Source organism: Cebus imitator, unplaced genomic scaffold, assembly GCF_001604975.1.
Source record: "Cebus imitator isolate Cc_AM_T3 unplaced genomic scaffold, Cebus_imitator-1.0 Scaffold397, whole genome shotgun sequence".
Lineage (NCBI taxonomy): Eukaryota > Metazoa > Chordata > Mammalia > Primates > Cebidae > Cebus > Cebus imitator.
The window spans coordinates 267,402-273,243 of NW_016107712.1; the positions used below are offsets into that span (position 1 = coordinate 267,402).

The window sequence follows — 5,842 nt, forward strand, 5'->3', positions numbered from 1 at the left end:
GTTGAACTGTCTACTCTGTCTCCCAGGTGTTCCAGTCACCTGTTGAAAAGGCGCCGGGATCTGTGTGATTTCCCATGCGGCACCCCACTGCGCTGGCTGAAACAGCCACGCTGGCATTCGTGGTGCTTTTTTTGCCCAGGAATCTCCTGGCCTGGCTCCCTGTTTCAGTCCCTTTTTATATCTGTTGAATGGGCGACTCTGTCTCCAAGGAGCTCCAATTGCCAGCTAAAATGGTGCCTGGACCCTTGTATTTTGTACGGAGAACCACCGCACCGTGGCACAGGCCAAAACAGCTGCACTGGCTAACACAGCCGCGCCAGCCAACACAGCCCCACTGGCAACCTGTGGAGCTCCTCCACCTGGGAATCTACTGGTCTGTGGGCAATAAAAATCCATCTGGAAATGCGGTGTCCACTCACCCTCTGCACTTTCACTATGAGCCGCAATCCTGAGCTGCTCCTAATCGGCCATCTGGGATCCATCTCCTCTGGGGCTTATTGTTTAAGAGACAGTGGCATGATCATGGCCTATTGCAGCCTCAAACTCCTGGGCTCAATCAGTCATCCCACCTTTGCCTGCCAAGTAGCTGGGACTACAGGCATGTGCCATCACACCTGGTAATTTTGTTTTAATTTTTTTAGGGACAGGTGTATTAGTCCATCCTTGCATTGCTTTTAAATACCTGAGACTCAATAATTTATAAGAAAAGAGGTTTAATTGGCTCACAGTTCTGCAGGCTGTGCAGGAAGCATAAAGCCATCTGCTTCTTGGAAGGCTTCAGGAAGCTTACAATTGTGGCAGAAGGCAAAGGGGGAGCAGGCACCTCACATAGCAAAAGCAGGAGTAAAAGAGCAAGTAGTGGTGCCACACACTTTTAAATAACAAGATCTTGCAAGAACTTACTCACTGTTGCAAAGACAGCACCAAGAGGATGGTACTGACCATTCATGAGAAATCTACCCCCCGATCCATTCACCTCCCAGCAGGACCCACTTCCAACATTGGAATTACAATTCAACATGAGATTTGGGCGGGGATACATATGCAAACTATATCAACAGAGTCTCATTGTGTTGCTTGTGCTGGTCTCAAACTCCTAGTCTCAAGCAATATCTCTATCTCAGCCTCCCAAGTACCTTTGGGGATCATAATAATCATCTTCACTGTTTACAATCTACTTTACAATCTAAATTACGCATATGTTAGTCACTTGATGGTATCCCATAAGTTTGTAAGAATCTGTTTACTATCCTTCATTCTTTTTTCTTTTTATTCTTCAAATTGTTTAACCTCTTTTGGTCTATCTTCAAGTTCACTGATACTTTCTTTCGTAAGCTCAAATATGCTATTGAACCTCTCTAGTGATTTTTTCATTTTAATTGTTGTACTTTCAATTACAGATTTCTATTTTTAAATATATTCTCTGTTCTTATTCATATTCTCTATTAGACAGCACATTGTTGTCATATTTTTAATTTGAACATATTTTAATATATACTTTGAAAACTTTTTAAATCCAATATCTGAATTCAGACACTTTCTATTTACTGTTTTCTTTCCAGAGGATGAGCCATATTTTCCCCTTTCCTTACATGTCTAGTAATTTTTCACTGAAAACTAAACACTTTAGTTACACGTTATAGCAGATCTGAATTTGGTTTTTATTTTTGAGTATTTTTGTCATTGTTATTGTTTTGGTAATTGGCTGATACTTATACTGTATAATCTTTTTGCCCAACGGTTTTCAGCATTGATGTCTTTTATTTTGTGTTGTTGTTATTGTTGTTTTAGCCTATCTTTTTAGAGATTTCCTTTGTGTCTGTTGCATAGCTTGATTTTGGAGAGACATTGTGTTAAAGCTAGTAAGGCTTCCACTCCCTGCCAAGTAATGTGTGGGTGGGTGGATGGGTAAATGCATTTAAAGTTGCAACTAATACTCAAGTCTCACTTCATTTTTACTTTTTGTCATACTCTCTCCAATTGGCCATATATGTACGGAGAACTTATCTCAAACTTTCTATGACTCTCTCCTTTCTAGGAGCTCTCTTTTGTTGTTGTTGTTGTTGTTGTTGTTTTAGTAATCAGGTTTTTAACTTATAGTGAAAGGATGCAAAGCAAAATTAGCAAAGGAAAAAAGGTGTATGTGGTAAAGTCTGGAGGAAACCAGGCACAAGCTTCCCAGAGTCCTCTCCTGTGGAGTTACAAGGATGTGTTTATCTTCCTTAGCATGAAATTTTGACAGCACATGTGCAATGTCATCTACCAGTACCAGAGTCTCATTAGAAACTTAGCACTAAGGATTTTTCAGAGGTTACTCTCATTCACATGTAGCAGAATTCCAGACTCCCAGAAGGAAAACAGCTGTTCAGAGTAAACCACATTGTTGGCATAAATAGTTTAAGCACAGTGAGCTACTTTTCTCAGTGAAAGAATAGGAACTTGTAATTGGGAAACTCTAGACTTGCATGTGGGTCTATTTTTTTTTTCTAATTTTACTTTGAGTTCCAGGATACATGTACAGAATGTGCAGGTTTGTTACATAGATATACATGTGCCATGGTGGTTTGCTGCACCTACTGACCCACAGGATATCTCATTTAAATTTTTGTCTTGTCTTCCACTTGCCTTAACTGAGACTGCAACCTCAGACTATCAAACCTGCAATTCTCTCTGTTCTTTCCTGAACCACTCTGCTATATTTAACTGCCAAAACCACTGATTTCTTCCCTCTGCTCCATACCAAATCCACCCCTGCCCCCAGACTTAACAGGAAAGCTGCTGGTTTTTACATCTAGCTTCATACTGGTAAAGCTAGTTTTTCCCAAGTGAGCTTGGGAATGAGAAGAAGGATGGGAGTGTATTAGTCTGTTTTCATGCTGCTGATAAGGACATACCCAAGGCTGGGAAGAAAAAGAGGTTTAATTGGACTTACAGTTCCAGATGGCTGGGGAGGCCTCAGAATCATGGCAGAAGGTGAAAGGCACTTCTTACATGGCAGTGGTAAGAGAAAATGAGGAATATTCAAAAGTGAAAAGCCCTGATAAAGTGATCAGATCTCGTAAGACTTAATCACTACAGCTAGTGCTTGACTTACGACCACGATTGGTTCTGACAGACCGGTCGTAACACAATTTGGTTGTAAGTTGAGCAGGCTATATGTACAGTACTGTGAAATGATGTTATAAAAATATTTAAGTCATATTTTATAATTTTCTTTCATTATTGTTATATAATTTTCTTTGTTCATTTTGTGCTATTTGTATCATCTCTACACCATTTTTTTTGTTTCTTATTTTTACATTCGTCAGGTTTAAGTAAAACACTGCATTACCAGTACAACTGGTTTAATATTTGCAAAACATACAAAAATACAAAATACAGGTGTAAAAAATACCATAGGAAACATTTTCCCAATTGCAAAACATATCAAAATATATAAACATGTATGAAACATTTTATTGGCCACTGGTGCTTGGCTGCAGATCGTTGATGTCGTCATCTGAGGCAGCAGTTGGGGTTCAGAGTTGTTTTTTTCATAAACATGGTGAGCTTTGTCTGAATTGTATGTTTCTTTTTTTCTTCATAAATTTCACAATGTGGATGAAACACATCGTGTGCCATCCATTCAATCCTTGCAAATCGTTCGATGTTTGGGTCCATTGCTTCAAAATGTATAAGAAGTTTATTCAGTAAAGATAAATCATCTGATAATCCCTTAATGGTGAACTTTCTTTCTGGCTCCTCCTCTTCTTTCTCTGCTTCTCTTCTTTCTTCTTCTGCCACTCTTTCTTCTTCCAGTTTGATTAGCTCTTCGTTTGTAATTTCTGCAGATTCTTTGTCTAGCAACTCTTCGACATCTTCCATTTCACACTCCAAAGAAAGGTCTTTAACGAGCTTTACTATTTTTTCCCAAATCGTTTCAAGTTCATGTTCACTGTCAAATCCGTCAAAATCATTAACGTAGCGCTTAACACAATTTTTCCAGATGCCGTTCATGTACTTTGTCATCGCAGCCTCCCAGGCGGTAGCAATATTCTTGATACACATCAAAATGTTGTAGTGTTTCCAAAAATCTATAGCGGAGCAGTCGTGGCTAGCGATTGTGGTCATAAAGTCAAATGGTCATAAGTTGCATAGGTCGTAAGTCGATCAATACCTGTACCATGAGAACAGTATGCAGGAAAACCACCTTCATGATTCAATTATCTCCCAACAGGTTCCTCCCACAATACATAGGAATTTTAGGAGTACAGTTCAGGATGAGACTTGGGTGGGGACCCAGAGCCAAACCATAACAGGGAGCAACCCCAGTCAGGAAGGGCTCAGACTTTTACCAATCCTACCCAAAACCCTAACACTTTTTCAAGAATAAATGCTTCTTAATTTGATAACTGCCTTTGATGAGTCTTCAGGGTCCTGAAATGATTGTTTTTTGGTATTTTGTGCAACTTTAGGAGGGAGTTTTGGTGTGGAAATAAATCGCCAACCTATGTCATCCCCCAACCTTATCTTTATTCCTCATGTCACCTCCAATCTTATCTTTGTATCCTCTGATTAACTATTTTCATTAGTAATGTGTTACACAACCAATACTTGTTTAAACTAACCTACATTTTACCAGTTTCTTTGCACATTGTTCCTTCTGTTTTGGTTCTATGTCATATTTCTAAAGCATATCTTTCAGCAGATTTTTTCCCCAGTAAAAAAATGGCATGTGTTCTTAAATGTACTTGTTTGACAATATATTTCATTTGTCTTTAGTTTGAGTGACAGTTAGCTGGCTACAGAATTCCACATTGAATAGATTTTTTTATCTCTGTACTTTGAAGACTTGAATTATCTTCCATCTTCTATTGTTGCTATTAAGATTTGAGAATCTGCTCTATTGTTTATTCATTATGATTAATCTGTCTTTCTCCATCTAGACTAAACGTTTAAGATTTTATTTTTGTCTTTGGTAGTCTATAGTTTCTCAACATTTTATCTAATTATCTATTCTTACTTAATCCTAATTAGAACTCATTTGACTTCCTGTGTCCAAATCAGTAAAAGCCATAATTAATTCTGTAAAATTTGAAGCCAGTTTTCTTCTCAGATATTATGTCTTCTTCATTCTTTCAATTATGTTTCTGAAACTAATATTAGTTGTGTTTTAGATCTTTTTCATAATCTAAATCTCTCATTTTCCATCTTTTTTTTATGCTATACTCTGAAGTAATTTCTATTTACTTTGCTATGTTTCTCTCTTCAGCCATGTGTACACTGCTATTTGGGGTACTTAGTGGGTTTGTTTAGTTCAGTAAGCTTTAAAGTTTCTTTCTTATGGGTTATATTTAATTATTTTACAATACTTTCAAGTAATATTTTCTTCTCATGTCTCCAATTTTTAAAAATTGTCTCTCATCCCTTTGAAAATATGTAGTTTATAGTGTCTATCTAGCGGTTTTATTAGCTGAGGTTTTTAGACATCTAATCCCATTCTTTGTTGTATCTGTTAATTTTTGCTCATGGAAGATTTCTTCTTATTTTAAGTTCAGATTCACTTGGCTTTACCTTTGAGACTTTATGCAGTCTGGGATCAGAAGAGTCTATTATAGATTATTGAATTAGCATCTACTAAGTGTTCTAGAGATACTTCTACGCAGGGACACTTTTATGGTAGGTTTAGGACTTTGGGATCCCTAACCTGTGCACATAATGTAAATTTAAGCCCTAAACACAAGTTGGATGAAGCCAGTTTTACATATAAATTCTTAAAAAAGACTTTGCCACCCAGAGACCAGCTAAGGCAAACTGCTTTGTCTTCTCAGTTTGTCAGTAGGATGACATTTTCTGGTTCATA

The 5,842-nt window shown here is 37.7% G+C and overlaps 1 protein-coding gene across 1 annotated transcript in view; it reads left to right on the plus strand.

Moving 5' to 3' along the window:
• SLC9B1 (solute carrier family 9 member B1) overlaps positions 1 to 5,842 on the plus strand; it is a 107,063-nt gene that overhangs the window by 59,917 nt on the left and 41,304 nt on the right. The window lies entirely within an intron of this gene.